The sequence below is a fragment of the Melanerpes formicivorus genome, unplaced genomic scaffold (assembly GCF_026170545.1).
Source record: "Melanerpes formicivorus ecotype bairdi unplaced genomic scaffold, bMelFor1.0.p_v2 SCAF_136, whole genome shotgun sequence".
Taxonomy (NCBI): domain Eukaryota; kingdom Metazoa; phylum Chordata; class Aves; order Piciformes; family Picidae; genus Melanerpes; species Melanerpes formicivorus.
Window position 1 is genome coordinate 596,679 of NW_027142488.1, and position 20,012 is coordinate 616,690.

Sequence of the window (20,012 nt, forward strand, 5' to 3'; positions counted from 1 at the left end):
GGGAAAAAGAATGATGGGGTGGGAAAGAAACTTAACCAGCTGAGAACAGAAAGAACAATCCTGTGGAAGAGACACAGAGACAAAACCCAAGAGCCAACCCAAGCCCTGATGGCAGTGACAGCACCATTGGCATCACTGATGCTGGGGGCAGGCACGGGACAAGTCCCAAACTGGACTCATCAGCACATGGGAACCAGATTCAGGAGATGAATTCTTGAATTGGATTCAGGAGCACATGGATAGGGACAGCGGCCAGGAAAGAAGAGGTTTGACCCTGAGCATCCCTCAGTTGCTCCTGAGATGCCATCCATGGGTTGCAATCCCTTGTTGGGCAGTTGAGGATCACCTCTCCTGACCTCTCTCCCCCACAGGTGCCACCTCTGCCTCCCTGTCCTTCAAGGTGGGGCACAAGCATCTTCGTAGCCTCCATCAAACTCTCTCCAGCAATTCTTTCTTAAAGTGGACAGGCTCAGAGTCTGGTCAATAGTTCTAGAATAAAAGGTTCCCCTTATTACTGCCAAATGTTAGCAGTAGGGACACATACCCCTGGAATTTCTTGGGTTTGTTTTTGTTTGGTTGGTTTGGGTTTGGTTGGGTTTTTTTTGGTTGGTTGGTTGTGTAGGGATTTTGTTGTTCTTTTGAGTTTGTTTGTTTGGGTTTTGTTGTTGGTTTGTTGGCTTGTTTGGGTCGGGGGAGTGGGTTGGTTTTGTTGTGGTTTTATGTTTGTTTGTTTTTATTCTCCTTTGGTATAGCTTTTGCTGCTTGGCCTTCCATGGTCCCTTTTGGCAGATAAAGGGAAGAACTCTCAGTGTTCTCATTTGTCCTTAGCAAAGTTTAAGAAAAGTATGAAAGATTTTTCAGGAGTTAGCAGAAATTGATGAAGTCAGACCAGCCAGCTCCAGAACAAGAGGACACAGTCTCAAGCTGCACCAGGGGAGGTTTAGGCTGGATGTTAGCAAGAAGTTCTTCATAGAGAGAGTGATTGGCCATTGGAATGGGCTGCCCAGGGAGGTGGTGGAGTCACCATCACTGGAGGTGTTTAGGAAGAGACTGGATGGGGTGCTTGGTGCCATGGTTTAGTTGATTAGATGGTGTTGGATGATAGGTTGGACTTAATGATCTCAAAAGTCTCTTCCAACCTGGTTAATTCTATTCTATTCTATTCTATTCTATTCTATTCTATTCTATTCTATTCTATTCTATTCTATTCTATTCTATTCTATTCTATTCTATTCCATTCCATTCCATTCCATTCCATTCCATTCCATTCCATTCCATTCCATTCCAATAATCGGAGCCACCTTCTCTGGAAGGCCTTCAGAGCCACCTTCTCTGATGCTTTTCACATGGGTGCTGTGCTCTATTCTTGCTCAGGATCAGCAATATCCCACCATGAAGAGTGAGTGGAACTAAACAGCTGAGAGGATAAAAACTGCATGAGAGTGCCTGTGAAATCCTCTGTACCTTCAGGTTCCCACAGCCTCAAAGTGCCTACAGGACGTTCCTGGATAGCTGCAGTGTGTTATGTGATCGGTCACCATGCTAATGTTCCGCTTTGATATCTTCATCGATCGCTGTGTTGCTGCTCATAGCCCTGTCCCAAGGCACACAGCTCCTTTATAATTTATGGCAACCATGCAGATGTCTAGAGCTGCTAATTCTGGGGCTTCCTGCCCTCAGCAGCTCTTGGAAGGAGCAGATCTCTGCTTCCTCCTCTGTCCTTACACTGTGTGTGTGTGCCCTGCAGGTACACACTGCTTGGTGGCATCTTGTGTTGGGAAATTATTGACACATGTCTCTGTTCCCTGAATCCCAGCATGAAGGGGGTGGGAAGGGGCCTCTGGAGTCATCCAATCCTATTCCCCTGCTAAAGCAGGGGCACCCACAGCAGCTTGCCCAGGATCACAATGGCCAGGTGAGTTTGGAATCTCTCCAGAGAAGGAGAGTGCACAACTGCTCTGGGCAGCCTGCTCCAGGGCTCCAGCACCTTCACATCAAATGAGTTTCTCCTCATCTTCAGCTGGTTTCCAGTTTGCGCCTATTGCCACTTGTCTGGCACCATCTTCTTGCCCCTTGCAGATCCTTGGCTCTTGCCTTCAGATCCTTCTCTTGCTGACCCTTGAGAACATCCCCTCTCAAGCTGCTTCTCTTCAGACTCAACAGCCCCAAGTGTCTCAGCCTTTCCTCCTCACAGAGATGGTCCAGGGCCTCAGAATCTTTGGAATTTTCCCTGGACTCCCTCCAGTAGTTCCCTAACCCTCTTGAACTGGGCAGCCTGAAACTTGACCCAAGACTCTGATTATGTCCTTCCTAGGTGAGAGCAGGCTAGAAGGAAAACCTCCCTTGACCTGCTGGCCACATGCACCCCAGTAGACCACATGCCTTTTTGGCCACAAGAGCACATTGCTGGCTCCTAGGGAACTTGTTGTCTGCTAGCACTGCCAGGTCCTTCTCCTTGGAGCTGCCTTCCAGCAGGTCACTCCTCATCTTCACTGGTGCAGGAGCTGTTCCTCCCCAGGTACAGGAGTCTACACTTGTCCTGTTCCTGAGGCTCTCCTCTGCCCAGGTCACCAGCCTTGGCAGCTCTCACTTCCATGGCAGCATAGCCTGGTGAGCTGTCATCCACCCCTCCCAGTTGGGTATAATCAGAAAACTGGTTGATATGAGATAAGGCATGGGTCTTCGAGGAGCTCTGAGGTGCTGCCTCATTTGTTGTCTGGGTTGCAGGGTGCATTTCCTGGTGAACACAGAGGCAATTGTTGATGCCATCTCTGATTTCCTCCTGGGGGTGGAGGAGAGAGGAAGATTTACTAGAAGTATTCTTTTCCATGCCAGGAGAACAGATACACATTAGTCAGTTGACAGGAAAGATGAATCCTCTTGTACCACTGCTGCTGTCCACTCTCCAATCCTCCTCTATAATTAATTAGCTGTCAGCTCTGCTGAAGCTCAGCTAACGAATGGATGGCCAGGACGCTCCGCAAATCCGCCCTGGAATTAAGACCCAAGTTTGAGTTGGTCTTTTGACTGACCTTGCAAGCCTCCTTATTGATTTGGGGTAATTTCCACCCATTTGGGAACATCAAAAGTAAAGTAGGAGTAACAACAATGCTTTTAAAGAGCCCTTCTGTCAGGTCTTCTGTGATTCAGAGGCTTGGTGCCCATGTCTCTGAACTCCCTTCAATACCTCACTGAAATATTTACTGCTCATCTGCTTCTGAGCCTTCACTTGAAAATAGGGACCTAAATCTTTCCTTTATCCCTAGGATAATTCATGGAGCAGAAGTAGGAGTCACCACCCCTGGAGGTGTTTGAGAGGGGACTGGACGTGGCACTTGGTGCCATGGTTTAGTAGTCATGAGGTCCTGGGTGACAGGTTGGACTTGATGATCTTTGAGGTCTTTTCCAACCTCATTGATTCTATGATTCTATTCTATGATTTTACAATAGAGTATTATAAATAAATATACACATTTAATATATAAAATAAAGATAATGCCCAGACATGTGCTGGAGTCACCATCCCTGGAGCTGTTGAAGAAATGTGTGGACATGGCACTTGGGGACATGGTTTAATGGCCATGTGGGGTTGGGTTGATGGTTGGACTCAAGGATCTTAAAGGTCTTTTCCAACCCAAACAATTTTATGACTCTGTGATTCTGTATCAGCTGCTAAAAGCCCTAATTTGTAAGACCTTGGAGAAGTTAACAGGTCCTGAGTTGTGGTGTCCCACGAATGGGCCAGTCCTCTTATGCTGGGTTTCCTTTCATTTCAGTCTCAGAATGTGTCCTCCAGATCCATACCACAGGATCACAGAATTGTTTGGGTTAGGAAAGGCCTTAAAGGTCATAAAGTCCAACCATCAACCTAAGACCATTATGGCCACGCATTTCTTGAACACCCTTAGGCATGGTGACTTCACCACCTCCCTGGGCAGCCTGTTCCAATGCCCAGCCACTCATGCAGGAGAATTTTTTTCCTAGTGTCCAACCTAACCCTCCCCTGGCACAATTTCAGGCCATTTCCTCTCATTCTATCACCTGAAACTAGGGAGAATCACAGAATCACCAAGGTTGGAAGAGACCTCAAAGATCATCAAGTCCAACCTGTCACCATAGACCTCATGACTAAACCATGGCACCAAGTGCCACGTCCAAGCCCCTCTTGAACACCTCCAGGGATGGTGACTCCACCACCTCCCTGGGCAGCACATTCCAATGGCTAACAACTCTCTCAGTGAAGAACTTCCTCCTCACCTCAAGCCTAAACTTCCCCTGGTGCAGCTTGAGACTGTGTCCTCCTGTTCTGGTGCTGGTTGCTTGAAAGAAGAGACCAACTCCCTCCCAGCTACAAGATGGAAACAGAAGTGTTTTCCCTGCAGGTCACTGCTACAGGCACCAGAGGAGGCTTGTGTGCTGGCAAACAAGAGATGTGTCCTCCAAGACCACCTCTTTTCTGATGGAAATTGGAGAGCTTTCGCTGGGCTATTGCAATACCTCTTCCCCAGCCACTCTAAATTCCAGCAGCAGCCTGCAGACTCCAGCGAGGTTTCATCTCAACACCTCACCAGTGGGTTTTTAAGGGCTCTGATAACAACTTGGCAAAGCAAAATCAACCAGTGTTTGATCTGCTTGACAATGTATTGGGAATCTTAAGTTGATCTTAATTCATCACTGCTCCATAGTACAGGATTTGTTACCTCTGCGCCTCGCTCCATGGAAATATTAACTTCAGTTTCTATGACAACAGGAGTCATAAATGCCAACATTCTTCCTGTTGGGTTTCTTTTTGCAGCCTGACAAGGAGCCCGTTCTTTATTTATTTATTTGGGTTCTTTGGAATTAACCTTTTCTTGATCCCTGGAAATCAATAATCCAGATGGTGCCTGCCCTCCTTCCTCTGTTCCCGGTATCCAGTTGTGCTGATTTCGTTGGATCGTTGCCATCAGATATACCAATCCATGGATGGCATCTCCAGGAGCAAGCTGAGGGATCAGCATGATCAAGGCTCTTCCCTGGCTGGTGTCCCAGGAGGACTCTGTCCCTTCTGCCTTCCATCCTGACCCCTGTGTTCCTGAATCTGGTTCCCATCTGCTACTGAGTCTAGTCTGGGACTTGCCAAATCCTTGTCCCCAGCATCAGTGGTGTCAATGGTGCTGTCATTGCCATCAGGAGTTGGGTTGGCTCTTGGTTTGTGTCTCTCTGTCTCTTTTCCAAGGGATTGTTCTTTTTTTCTGTCCCAGCTGGTTGAGCTTCTTTCCCACCCCATCAGACTCTTGCTTCTTCCCTTTCTCTTCCCTTTGGGTAGGCAGAGGGCTTCTGGCACTCCTTGGGTAGCCAGCCCAGCCCTGACCCTCAAGGTGGGTCTATGGCTTCCTGTGGAATGATATTACCATGTAGGAGATGTGACCAGTCATGGAGAAGAACATTCCTAGTATCCATAGAATCATGGAGTTGTTTCAGTTAGAGAAGAGCTTTAAGCTCACTGAGTCCAATCATCAACCCAACACCACCACAGCCATCAAACCATGTCCCAAAGTGCAATGTCCACTCATGTCTTGAACACCCCTAAGGATGGTGACTCCACTACTTTCCTGGGCAGCCTGTTCCAATGCCTGATCACTCTTACAGGAAAGAAATTCTTCCTAATTTCCAACCTAAACCTCTACTTGGGCAATTTCATGCCATTTCCTCTCACTGTATAATCTGATAGAATCCACAGCCCACAGAGGATCCTCTCCAAACTACTGACATTGTTTTTGAAAGACTGCCTGGCTCTGAAACATGAGCACATGGACATGGGTTAGGTGGATCAAGGTCAGCATGGGCTCAGTCCAGTCCATTCTTCCCCTTTAGCTTTTGGGAGGTTTCCTGTGCTTTGAATCCTTTCACCAAGCTTTCTCCCAGCACATCCCCACTCTATCCTCCTCTGTGGTATTTCCCTCACCCTGAGCAGAGCACATTGAGATTGTTTAGCCTGAAGAAGAGGAGAGTCAGGGGAGACCTTCTTGCTGTCTACAACTACCTGAAAGGAGGTTGTAGCCAGGTGGGGGTTGGTCTCTTCTCCCAGGCAACCAGCACCAGAACAAGAGGACACAGTCTCAAGATGCACCAGGGGAGGTTTAGGCTAGATGTTAGGGAGAAGTTCTTCACAGAAAGAGTGATTGCCCATTGGAATGGGCTGTCCAGGGAGGTGGTGGAGTCACCATCACTGGAGGTATTTAAGAAGAGACTGGATGAGGCACTTAGTGCCATGGTGTAGTTGACTAGATGGTGTAGGGTGATAGGTTGGACTCGATGATCTCGAAGGTCTTCTCCAACCTGGCTAATTCTGTATTCTGTATCCTGTGATGGGAGCTGATGAACATTCCTCCCTTTACACAAGAGTTCTGCAATGCAAATGGACCCTGAGATGGTGCTGGCTCCGGGAGATATCCACACTTTTAACAATATCCATTCTTCAGCTGTTCCCTGTGGTAGAAGGACCCATGATGTTCAGTATTTGTGACTCAAGTAGGACAATATTATGTCTTGTAGCACAGCACTTCAGTCACACAGGGGGTTTTTGCTGCTTCTACATCTGTTTTAGACTTAATAAGCTGCTACCCTAGCTGGGCTTCCATCAGAAGAAAGCAGGTTTTAAATGGGCTTTTGTGGGAGAATCAGGCCAGTTCTGGGTGCAAATGCAGATCCTCTCTCCTCTGTCATTTCTCCATGACAGGCTCTGCATGATTCCAACCTTAATGATTCTGTGGTTTGGTGCTGACCTGGCAGTGCTGGGTTAATGGTTGGACTCAACGATCTTCACAGAATCACAGAATCACCAAGGTTGTGAAGATCTTTTTCCAACCTTAGTCATAAAATCAAAGAATCATGGAATGGTTTGGGTTGGAAGGGACCTGTCAAGGTCACATAGTCCACCCCCCTCGTCCCCAACCCCCTCCTCCTCTGCAGTAACATCTTTAAGTAGAGCAGTGTGCACAGAGCCTGACCTTTGATGTCTCCAGGGATGAAACCTCCACCACCTCCCTGGGCAACCTAACCTCCTTCAGTGTAAAGAACTGGTCTCACCACCACCCTCAGTGTAAAAAAATGTACAGCCTAAATCTACTCTTCAATCAATCAGTCATTCAATCCATCAACCAATCTGGTTCAATCTACCCTAATGATTCTGTGACACTTGGAGGTAACCTAGGCAGCTGTTTGTGAGAAAGCTGACTTCATCCTGGCCTTTTGTGCCTGAGAGAAGTCTCAACTCAGAGGAGATGCTGGACACAGCCCACTATGATCCAGAAGAGCTCCAAGCACCTTGCTTTAGTCACTGTTTATAGGGTCTGAGATGATTGGCTTTGGTCAAGGTAATTTCCAGTCCAGCCCATCCTGGATGTCAAAACATCCTGATACTTTCTGCCAGTTAACTGCAGACTTAACTTGCTGACTGCCAAAGCCTGATATCACCCTCCTGCTGGCCACCCTTTTCCTAAGGCCATAAGAAATCAACTAAAAGCTATCACAAAGTACCTGGGTGAGAAATGAGCTAAGTCTGGAGTGACACAGGTAAGAAACCTTGCCTTAAGATCCAACTGTAGTACTCGGGTTAGACAACATATAAAAGCTGTCTGAAACTCAAGTACTTCATGAGAACATCAGTGGAGTAGCATCTGATGGTCTAAGTGTGCAGAGGACACACTTCAGGGAATGTGTCTCAATTGAAGAGGTATTTTTAGTGCCTGGATGACCCAGAGCAAAGCATGCCAAGACAAACCATGCTATTGAGAGAGAGCAGCTGAGTCAGGATGCTGTGGAACCTCTTCATCACATCCCCGCGGACAAGGACAGTGGCAGGGGCCAGCCACATCAAACACTTCATTAAGCCTGAGACAGGAAAAGGGAAATGAAAAATGCTTCACCCAGAGCAGCTAAATCAGACTCCGCTTTTCACAGGGCACGCAGCACCTCCTTCTTTAGCTCTTCACGTTGATAGATCCTGGCGAAGGAAGAAGCCTGGTGGGATCACGTGGTGCTTTGCCTCCCATGCTTCTCATGGGGTGTGCTGCAGGCAGATGGCTCAGGGAGTGCTGAACGTGGTGCTGCCACTCGGTGCCTTCAAACAGCTGAATTCTGCGGCTCCTTGTGCCCAACGTGCTAAATACTGCTGCAGCTGAAAAGCACTTGCTGGGGCTGTCTTGCAGCAGCCAGCACACAGGAGAAGGTTTGCACTGAATAGAGTTCTACAATCATAGAATGGCTTGAGTCAGAAGGGACTTTAAAAATCATCCAGTTCCAACCCCCATGCCATGCAAGGATATCTCCCACCAAACCAGGTGGGAGGTGTCCCTGGACCAAATGTCCAACCTAAACCTCCACTGATGCAACTTGAGGCCATTTCCCCTTGTTTTGTCACTTGTTCCTTTGGAGAAGAGACCAACCCCTACCTGGCTCTAACCTCCTTTCAGAGAGTTGTAGAGAGCCAGAAGGTCTGCCCTCAGCCTCCTTTTTTCCACACTAAACAACCCAGGTTCCCTCAGCTGCTCCTCACCAGACCTGTTCTCCAGACCTTTCACCAGCTTTGTTGTCTCCAGCCCCTCCATGCCTTTCTTGATGTGAGGAACCCAGGACTCAAAGTGTGGTCTCACCAGTGCTTAGCCCAATTGGGCAATCACTTTCCTGGTCCTGATGGATGTAGGATGAAACATTGCACTCATGTCTCCTTGGTAATAGCTTCTGAGATGAGTGTTCCTGGACACCCTCATTAATGCACCCAGCATGGTCAGCCCATAGAGCGTGCTACCAGGAACCAAGATGTTGTGGTGGTTTGAGACTTAACTGGGGCTTGAAAGCTCAGATGGGGGCCAGGCTGAGAATCCCTCCCCTGTTTCCCCCCCCACCTTCCCCAATAGAGAGAGGAAAAAAAAAGGGGGGGGGGGGGGGAGCAAATCCACCAAGAAATAATTTGGGTTGGGCTTGGAAGTAGAGAGGCAAAGAATTTTTCTTTAAACAGTGTGTATATATATATATTTATGTAACAATGACAGGCAGGGTTCACAAGGGTAAGGAACAAGGATGGATGGGAAAAGGAAAAGAAAAGAAATATGAGATACAGAACCAGTCCTTTGCAAAGTGTGGAAGCAGCAGGGAGGACCACGTGGCAGGGGAGCAGCAGGGGAGCAGCAAGCCAGCAGCAACTCTCTTTCATCCCCACGAAGCAGAAGGAAGAGAGCAATGGCTGCAATGTCCTCCCTTTTATACCCCTGCTGGACAAGGCGAGGAGGGGGGGCAGTGGAACAGACCAAGTCAGTTTCCCGGGGGGAAAACACCCTCCAGGGAGGGAAAAAAACTCTCACAAGCCCTCCCCCCCTGTTTTCAGGATGGGTGTAACCCACCACAGATGTCAGGAAAAAGCTCCAAGTCTCATACCTGCAAATGGTATCCTGCTTCAGCTGAACAAACCCCTGGGTTTCCTTTTAAACTAAATAAGAGCAAATTTGGGGGGGGGGGGGGGGGGGGGGGGGGGGAATGGAACACAAAACCAAACAAAACCAAAACCAACCAAAAAAACCCCAAAACCAAACAAAACAAAGCAAAACAACCTCCAAACCCCCAATGTATTTAATTCTTTCATTCCTTTAGAAAGGGAAAAGCTTCAGCCAAGCAGCAGCCAGGAAAAGTCGTAATTCAATGCAGGAAAAAAAATGACCTCCTGAGGGATCCCTGAGAGAGCAGAAACAACTCCTGCTCTGCTCTGGAGATGCTGCTTTTATTCAGCCACTGCACTCAGGCCTTGATGGGGAAGATATTTGGTGTGGCAGAGCCTTCAGTCCTTTGCCCATGAGGGATCTTTTTCACTCCTCTAAAAAGCTGTCTCTAAAAGAAAACTCTTCGGTGCTTTTCACAGAGGCCCAGCATAGTGAGGGTTGGAAGGGACCTACAGAGGTCATCCAGTCCCACCCTCCTGCTCAGGCTAAGCCTGGGCTTGATCTGCTCCCTGGAGAAACAGGACCATCAGCTGGGGCTGTCAAAGAAAAGGCGGGAGAGAGCCTCCTGCTCTCTTTTTGCAGGTGATTCCAGAATCCCAGCATGGCGAGGTTGGAAGGGACCTCTGCAGATCATCCATCCCAATCCCCCTACTCAAGCAGGGGCACCCACAGCAGCTTGTCCAGGGTCACAGTGGCCAGCTGGGTTTGGAATCTCTCCAGAGAAGGAGACTCCACAACCTCTCTGGGCAGCCTGCTCCAGGGTTCTAGCACCTTCACACCAAGCAAGTTTTTCCTCATCTTCAGGTGGAACCACCTGGGTTCCAGTTTGTGCCAGTTGCTCCTTGACCTATTGCTGGGCACCACTGGCAAGAGTCTGGCCTCATCCTCTTGCCCCCCACAAGTTCTTTAGCTGTTGCTGAGCATTGAGAAGATCCCCTCTTGGGCTCAAGGCTCAACAGCCCCAGGTCTCTCAGCCTTTCCTCCTCGCAGAGATGCTCCAGGCCCCTTAGCATCTTTGGAGCCTCCCCTGGACTTCCTTCAGTATTTCCCTATCTCATGAACTGAGGAGCCCAGTTCTTGACCCAGGATTTCAGAGCTGGCCTCCGTATGGCAGAGTAGAGGGGCAGAAGAACCTCCTTTGACCTTCTGGTCACACTCTTCTTTATGTATCCCAGGAGACCAGTGGCCTTTGTGGTCACAATGATGCATTGATGGTTCAAGGGTAACTTCTTGTCCACCAACACTCCCAGGTCCTTCTCCTGAAAGCTGCTTCCCAGTAGGTCACCACTCACCTCTACTGTTGCAAGGGGTTATTTCTACCCAGGTGCAGGACCCTACACTTGCTCTTGGTGAGCTTCAGGAGGTACCTCTCCACCAAACTTTCCTGCCTGGCCAGGTTTTCGGAGCCAATCTCAAGGGGCTGGGATTGCTGCAAGAAAGCTACAGTTGTGTACTCCAAAATCCACAACATGGTGCTTAGTCCTACCTTATTTGCATGTTCTGAAGATGCTGTGGAGTGGGAAATTCAGTGCTTCAACTCCATCCTTCAAGCTTTTCCATCTTCTGTGCGCATACAGAATTTGTTCTCTCAGAGATGTGCAGTGACCTCTTTTCTTCCTTTCTTTCTTATTTTCAGTGCAAGGAATGTTTTCATTAAAAATAAAATAGCAGATACATCAAGACATTTCCTCTTGTAAAGCCTCATGTTCTGAATATAAAGCAGTGGTGGCCAGCCTCTACAGCACTCTCTTATCCTTGCTCTGCAGCTGAAAGTGAGGGAGAGGCTGTTGCATAACAAGAGGAAAACAAACTTTATGGGCAGCTCCTTAACTTCCACAAAGGGATCATTAATACGAGTATTAGGACAACAATAGTCAACCCTTTGAGTCATGTTCTTTGTTCCAACATGGTACTGAAACTATCATGGGTCTTGCTTCTTTGGCCCAAGAGCAACCCATGTATGATTCAAGTGGAATATGTTTTATAATAGCTGCTAAATCAGGAGCTGTATAGAATAGTGGAGGGAAAAGCTACATATTTTAGCTGTTCACAGCAGGCTTGTCCTGCTGTGAGCTCAAGCAGAGCTGGTTCTGGCCAGTGCTGTGAGTTCCCAGCTCAGTCTCTGCTCAGGGAGGCACTTCTGAAGTTCAGGGCAGGTTTGCACAGCCAGGGGCTGCTTCTAGCAGGGGGAAGCTGATGGGGAGAGGTCTTGGCAAGGGCTGGGCTGCAGAAGGCCTCTGCCTGAGATTTGGTCCCCTGCACACCAGCGGCACTGCAGGAAGTGGGGGCAGGAAGGCAGAGGTGGCACCTGTGTGGAAGAGCAGCCAGGACAGGTGACCCTCAACTGCCTAACAAGAGATGCAGCCCACAGAGAATATCTTCAGGAGCAAGCAGGGGGTCATCAGGGTCAAGCCTCTTCTTCCCTGTCTGGTGTCCCAGGAGGAATCTGTCCCTTCTGTCTTCCATCCTGATCCTTGTGTTCCTGAATCCAGTACCCAAATTCATCTCCTGAATCTAGTTCCCATCTGCTGCTGAGTCCATTCTGGGACCTGCCCAGTGCCTTTCTCCAGTATCAGTGGTGCCAATGGTGCTGTAATTGCCATCAGGGCTTGGTTTGGCTCTTAGTTTGTGTCTCTGAGTCTCTTTTCCATGAGAATGTTCTTTCCATCCCAGCTGGCTGATGGCTTTAAACTAAGGAAGTGCAGGTTTTGGTTATATATTAGGAAGAAATTCTTCACCATGAGGGTTGCCCAGAAAAGCTATGTGTGTCTCATGCCTGGAAGTGTTCAAGACTAGGTTTAACAGACCTTTGAGCAACTTGATCTGGTTGTAGATGTCCCTGCTCACTGCAGAGGCATTGAACTGGATCGTCAATCATAAAATTGCTTGGGTTGGAAAAGCCTTCTAAAATCAAGTCCTACTTTCAGCCCACCACCACCATTAAACCCTGTCCTGAAATGCCATGACCTTTAATCATAGAATCACAGAATTGTTAGGGTTGGAAGGGACCTCAAGGATCATCTAGTTCCAACCCCCCTGCCATGGGCAGGGACACCTCACACTAGATCAGGTTGCTCAGAGCCACATCCAGCCTGACTTTAAAAACCTCCAGGCATGGGGGACCTTTAAGGTCTCTTCCAACCCAAAGCATCCTGTGATTCTATGACCATGATTGTGTCCTGCTTGCTTCAGGTCACTAGGCATGGGAGAAGCTTCCATGTGACAAATGAATCTGTCAGCACTCATGGTGGAAATGTGGCACTTGCAAAGCTCCTTCATTAGGAACCCGTGGGAGGGGAGCAATGTGGTGCTGGCACAAAGGGCCCTGCTCTTCAGCCATCCTCCCCCTCCTCCTACACTCTCCATTGGTTTGGGGTTTCCCAGTTCAAAGGGAAGCTGCTGGAAGAAACATCCCACTCCTTTCTGAAGCCACCGCAGCATGCTAGGAATTTTTAAGCCGCGCAGCTCTCCTCCTGCTTCCTATCTGCTCAGCAGCAAAAGGAGGAATTTGTTCTGAAGACCGAATTCTTCCAGCAGAAGCACTTCAAAGCTGCCCTGCAGACAAACAGGGATGCATAATTTAGGCAATAAGTGGGTTTTTCTGCAGGATGCTGCACACAGCCTGCCCAGAGCACCCAAGGAGGCTCTCCCACTCAAGCTGCTGTTGGCAGTTCTACCTTGCTTCCCCAGAACTTTCTATAAATTAACAAAGGGATGGCAGTGATAAGAAGATAAGGGACTTCCCACAGCCTTAGAAGTGACCCAGGAGCTCAGGTCTTCAGTCTACACCCTGCTGTCTCATCTGAGGCTGTCCTCATTACCAGCATTTTATTTCCATAGCAAACCTGAGGGAACTTGCAAAGAGTCTTCGAGTTTTCCTGAGTTTCCCACTGCTGTGCTTCTTTTTCTCCTTTCCCCATCACACATTCCATCCAGCAATCCCTCCTTTGCAGCAAAACTGTTTAAAATTGTTCATAGAATCTTCATAGAAGCACACAACTGTTTCAGTTGGAGAAGACTTCTAACATCACCCAGTCAAACCATCAACCCAACACTGCCATGGCCACTAAACCACTGCAGATTCAGCAGTGGCTTCTGGGTCCTTCCTGATCTGTTCTTGGTATCATCAAAAGCACTTTGCTGTCTCCAGTGAGAAAAGATGGACAAGAGCATGGGAGCTTCCAGAGAAGAACAGCTTGCCCAAGGAGGTTGTGGATGTCCCCCTCCCAGGAGGTGTTCAAAGCCAGGCTGGATGAGGCCTTCAGCAATATGGTCTAGTAGGAGCTGTTCCTGCCTGTGGCAGGGTGGTTATGGCCAGATGATCTTTAAGGTCCCTTCCAACCCAAACCATTCTGTGAATCTATGAATGATCCAGTTTCTGAAAGACTCATTTTAAGTCCCTTGTAATCATTTTGGGGTTTTTTTTGTACTCTCAGTTTTAATACCAGGGTTTTATTTTAATTTTTTTAGGATTCATGGCTAAAATTAACCTTCAGTCTCCCTCAGGGAGGAGTGGCTGGCACCCCATCAGGCTGTGCTGCCATTCAGTAAGACCTGGCCAGGCTGGCAGCATGGGTGAGAGGAACCTCATAAAATTCAGCAAGGGCAAGGGTGGGGTCCTACCCCTGGGGAGGAACAACCCCCTGCACCTGGACAGGTGAGGGATGACCTGCTAGGAAGCAGCTCTACAAAGGACCTGGGAATTGCTGGGGGACAAGTACCTTGTGAGCCATCAGTGCCCCATTATGGTAAAGAAGGCCAATGTCCTCCTGGGGTACATAAAGAACAGTGTAGCCAGAAGCTCAAGGAAGGTTCTTCTTTCCCCCTACTCTGCCCTAGAGAGGCCACATCTAGAATCCTGGGTCCAGTTCTGGGCTCCCCAGTTCAAAAGGGACAGGAAAGTAGGAGAGAGTCCAGTGGAGGCTCTGAAGGTGTTGAGGGACCTGAAGCATCTTTCTGAGGAGGAAAGGCTGAGAGCCCTGGGGCTATTGAGCCTGGAGAAGAGCAGCCCCAGAGAGGATCTTATCAATTCTCAGCAAGAGCTAAAGTACCTGTGGGGTGGGCAAAAGGATGGCGCCAGACTCTTGTCAGTGGTGCCCGGGGTCAGGACAGTGACTGGTTGACAGCAGGTGACTAGGAAACAACATGAAGTAATGAAGCTGAGTAGGGTTTTCCTTCTTCTGACTCTTATTTACAGCTTTAAGTGGTTATTAGTGTGGGAATTTCTTGGCCATTGGGGATAAAATAGTCACCAGTGGACCAGGCTGACACAAATATCCCCAAGAAACTTCTCGATCCACAATTGTCTCTGATCCTTGGTGGAAGTGAGCTGCATGGATGGTTATGTGCTAGCTGAAAACATGTATGATATGTGTTAAAGTTCTTTGAAGTTCTCTCTGCTGAGAGTGGAAGGCACTGGATGCAAATGGGATATGGAGGTCACTGTAGAGTGGGAGAGCAAGGAGAAACATGGTTTTCAGCCATTGGAATGAGCTGCCCAGGGAGGTGGTGGAGTCACTGTCCCTGGAGGTGTTCAAGAGGGGATTGGATGTGGCACTTGGTGCCATGGTCTGGTCATGAGGTCTGTGGTGACAGGTTGGACTTGGTGATCTTTGAGGTCTTTTCCAACCTTATTGATTGTATGATTCTATGGCTAAGAGGCCTGGGAGACATTTGGGGACCCAAAGCATTCTATGAATCTCCAGAGGTCCCCTTCCAAACCCCACCATTCTATGATTCCACAGTGGGTGGGAGCTGTGCCTTTCTCCTGATGTCAAGAGCCTGAGAAGCTTCCCAGCTCGATTCTGGAGGAAAGCCAAGCAGCAGAAGAGCTATTTTTGTTCAGCTGTTTTCCTGAACAGCTGCCTCCCCCTGAGTATCCCTCAGCACTCATTGCTGTCTCAATATCCTTGTGGAAATGGAATCCAGTCATTGAGTCTCAGGTAAAAAAGGGACTGAAGAACCCAGCAGATCCACAGGTCTGGGTTTCCTCAGCACTGCTCTGCTGTGGGGAGTTGAATTTATCACTTAATTATGTGGTGCACTTTTGCAGACAAGGCAGGCTTGCTGCTTTCAAGTGAATGCTGAAAGTCAGTTCTGAAACAAGGCTGTGGAGCTGCTTTGGAGAGGGAAAATATTTGGTGTCTATGCTACCAGACTGATTGCACTTGACTTTCAGAACACTCTGCTGTGCCCACCATCTCAACATCTTCACATCCTTGATTATCCCAGAGATTTGTACTCACACACAGGTGTGGGTGCATGAAATGCCATTATATAATATCTGAGGTTCATTATGGTGAGTTTAAGACATGATAAAGTTAAAAACTTCAGAACCTACCCAGTCTAATTCTCCTCAGCCCATGGATGCAGGCATTTTTACTTTTCCAGTTTAAACTTTGCTGTTTCCAAAGAACAGGTGGTTCAAGATACACTTAAGAGTAGCATCTCTTTTTATTGAAGTTTAGGTGGGAAATGGCAGCTCCACTCCATAATGTCAATGGTCAGGGCTGGGCTGGCCACCAAATGCTCTCCATGAAGCCCTTTGCCTTCCCAGAGGGAAAAGGAAGAAGGGAGAGAAACTGATGGGGTGGAAAAGGTACTAGATGGCTGAAGATGCTGAGGGGCTCAGGGTTGTTGAGCGTGGAGAAGAGCAGACTGAAAAGGTATCTTCTCAATGCTCATAATCAGAAAGAACTAAGGGACCTGTGAGAGGAAAGAGGATGGGGCCAGACTCTTGCCAGTGGTGCCCAGCAATGGGACAAGGGGTAACAGGCACAAACTGGAACCCAGGACGTTCCACCTGAAGATGAGGAAAAACTTGCTTGGTGTGAAGGTGCTAGAACCCTGGAGCAGGCTGTCCAAAGAGGCTGTGGAATCTCCTTCCCTGGAGAGATTCCAAAGCCACCTGGAAAATGTGATCCTGGGCAAGCTGCTGTGGGTGCCCCTGCTTGAGCAGGGGGATTGGAATGGCTGATCTGCAGAGGTCTCTTCCAAGCCCCACCATGCTGGGACTTGGAGACTCTGTAGCTGAGGGCATTTCAGAGCTCCCACTTTGTGATGACAGGACCTGAACTCTTCATATAAATGATCCATCAGGGCACTCAGATGATCAGTTACTCAAATATGGGTGAGACGTTTCCTCACTCCTGTTCTCAGCTAGGGAAGTGCTGAGCTCCAGCAGACGACTTTGTCATGCCCCAGGGAGCTGCATGTTATTTTCCTGCTTTCTCTTCAGTAATTTTTGATTAGTTTACTGGTTACCTGTGACTAGAAGAGCAGCTCCTCTGGTCATCCATCAAAGCAGGACTTGATGACAGGGAGTTTTACAGCACCACTGATCCCTGGGCAGAGCAGAGCGCAGCACTCCGCACAGATAGAGTTGTCATCACGGATCAAAAACCTGGGGAAAACCTTAAGTGATCCTTTCTCCTGCTGTCAGAGCCAGAATGAAGAAGGCAGGATGAGAGGTGCAGCAGAATAAATAGCTTGGAAACACCAAGGTTTCATCTTTGAGGTGAAAAGCCTTAAAATTCAGCATGTTGCTCCTCGTACTCTCCGCAGAACCAGAGATTTCTCTCTGTGACTTGCAAAGAAAGGAACAGTTCTTGTTAGGAACTGGTGGTTTCATTGACTCTGCCAGAGTAATGTGTGGAAGAAATTATTTTCAGACTACAGACAGAAATATTTTATTTGTGTTCAGAAAATACATAAATAAATGCAATCAAAAAGCTGGAAGATGGCTGTCCTTCAAACAGCTGCCTTCCATAGAGTCACAAGATAGCTTGGGTTGGTTGGAAGGGACCTTTCAAGGTCATCCGGCCCAACCCCCCTGCAGTCAGCAGGGGCATCTGCAACTGGAACAAGTTACTCAGAGCCCCAAACAACCTGACCTGCAATGGCCTCAGACATGGAACACCTCTGGGCAACCTGGGCCAGGCTCTCACCACCCTCAGGGTCAAACATTTCTCCCTTCTCTCCAGTCTGAATCTCCCTCTTTTAGTTCAAACCATTATCCCTTGTCCTGTCATAACAGACCCTGCTCAAATGTCTGTCCCAGCTTTCTTAGAAGCCACTTTAAGCCTGGTCAAGATACATAATGGTTAGACTTGATGATCTTACCTGAAAGAGGCCTGAACGACAACCAGGGGAGGACTTTTTACAAGGGCTTGAAGTGACAGGATGAGGGGCAATGGCTTTGAGCTGGAAGAGGGGAGATATAGACTGGAGATTAGGAAGAAATTCTTTGCAGTGAGGGTGGTAAGACACTGGAACAGGTTGCCCAGGAAGGTTATGGATGCCTCCTCCCCAGAAGTGTTCAAGGCCAGGTTGGATGAAACTATGAATCATAGAATCCTAGAATGTTTTGGATTGGAAAGGACTTTAAAGATCATCTAGTTCCAACTCCCCTGCCATGGGTAGGGAAACCTCCCACTAGACCAGGCTGCTTAGAGGCCTTTTCCAATCATGGTGATTCTGTGAGAAACTGAAATCTGTGCCCATTTCATGTGTGACACCAGCTCACCCTGGCTGGGGATTAATAGTAGTGAAACTCTGTTGTGAGGTGGGGATTGGTCTCTTCTGCCTATTATCAGGTGATAGAACAGGAGAAAATGGCCTGAAATTGTGCCAGGGGAGGTTTAATTTGGATGTTAGGAACAATTTCTTTCCTGCAAGAGTGGTCAGGCATTGGAACAGGCTGCCCAGGGAGGTGATAAAGTCACTGTCCCTGGAGGTGTTCAAGAAACATGTGGACATGGCACATGGGGACATGGTTTAATGTCCATGGTGGTGTTGGGTTGATGATTGGACTCAATGATCTTAGAGGGCTTTTGCAATGCAAACAATTCTATGGTTCTAAATCCTGAACCTTGGCTTGCTCTGCAGATCCCACAAGAAACAGCTTTCTGTGATGAAATCCATTGCAGAGTCCAAACCAGCAGAGCAGACAGCTGATGTCCCTCAGGCAGAGGCAGGCAGTGCTGGTGACCCTGCTCCATCCCTCCTCCTCCCTGGGCCCTACCTGCTGCTCACACAGCCCAAGGATGTGGTTCCTGATGGGTCCAGCCTCATCTGCTATTGGAGTTGAGCAGCAGGTCAGAAGCTTCCTGCCAAGAGAGTTTAGTGTCAGAAAGCTGACACCTCCTCAGCAGTGATGTGTTTGGCAGGATCCTGTCAGTAGGGGAGGATGGAAGAAGGAGCAGGGAGGGTGATGTTGGGACTTGGGGAGGGAGATGCAGAAGGTCACTGTGGTGACTCTCTTCTGTCATGAGAACCAAGGTATTTGTGAATAGTTCAGTTTGCCTTGCCTCCTAAATATAGCTTTGGCTCTTTTGCCTCACACCACCACTGATTGTTGCTGAAACTCACTGCAGTGTAGTTGTTAGCCTTATCTGTTCATGCCCACTGGTGGTACACTTTTCTCCACGATTGTCCAAAGATGAGGAGAAACTTCTTCGGTGTGAGGGAACTACTGGACAGAGCCCAGTGGAGGCTCTGAAGGTGCTGAGGAGCCTGGAGCATCTCTGTGTGGTGGAAAGGGGATATTTAGCCTGGAGAAGAGCAGCCCCAGAGGGGATCTTCTCAGTGCTCAGCAAGAGCTAAAGGACCTGTGATGGGCAGGAGGATGGGGCCAGACTCTTATCAGCAGTACCCAGTGACAGGACAGGTGGCAAGGGGCACGACTGGAAGTCAGGAGGTTTCGGCTGAACAGGAGAAGAAATCTCTTTGCTGGAGCCCTGGAGCAGGCTGCCCAGAGAGGTTGTGGAATCACCTTCTCCAGAAAGATTCCAAAGCCACCTTGACACTGTGATCCTGGGCAAGCTGCTGTGGGCACTCCTGCTTTGTAGTTGGGTTGGGATAGATGATCTCCAGAGCTCCCTTCCAACCCACACCATGTTGGGATATGGGAATTCTGTGAAAACAACATTTTGGCTGGAGCAAAGAACTTCAGATGCTGAGGATGGGAGGTAGATGCAATGGACTGGATAGACAAAGCATTATCTATATCTTCATGTATTGTGTCTGTTGTGACCTTGAGATATCTTGGAGCTTATCTGAGGTCCCAGCAAAGACCAGGTTCTGTGGCAGTTTGGGCTGGGTGCCTCCTGCTGCTGCCATACGGGGTGCACCTCCGGTGCCCCAGGTGTCCAGCCCAGTGGGTGGACACAGGAAGCTGTGTATTCCATACCCATAATGTCCTGCTCCCTATAAATCCATCAGCAAGGTCTCTCACTTCCTCTTTCTTCTTTCGCTGCTCCCATGGGAGATGCTCCCTATCTGGTAATGGAAGGGGACTTATCTCAAGGCCTCTTAGGCCTGGCTATGCCTAATGCCAGGAGGAGAAGGGCAATCTCAGATCTGGCCAACTGAGATTAGCCTAAGAGTGGAAAGGGGGAAGAAAGAGCCCTGGGGGGTTTGGGTATACCCTGAGGTAGGGGGAAAGGGAGTGCTGGGAGGCTTCTGGGTGTGCTATAAGGGACTCTATGTTCTGGGATTCTTTTGTCAGTGTGCTTGTAGCTTCTGTAAAACACTCAC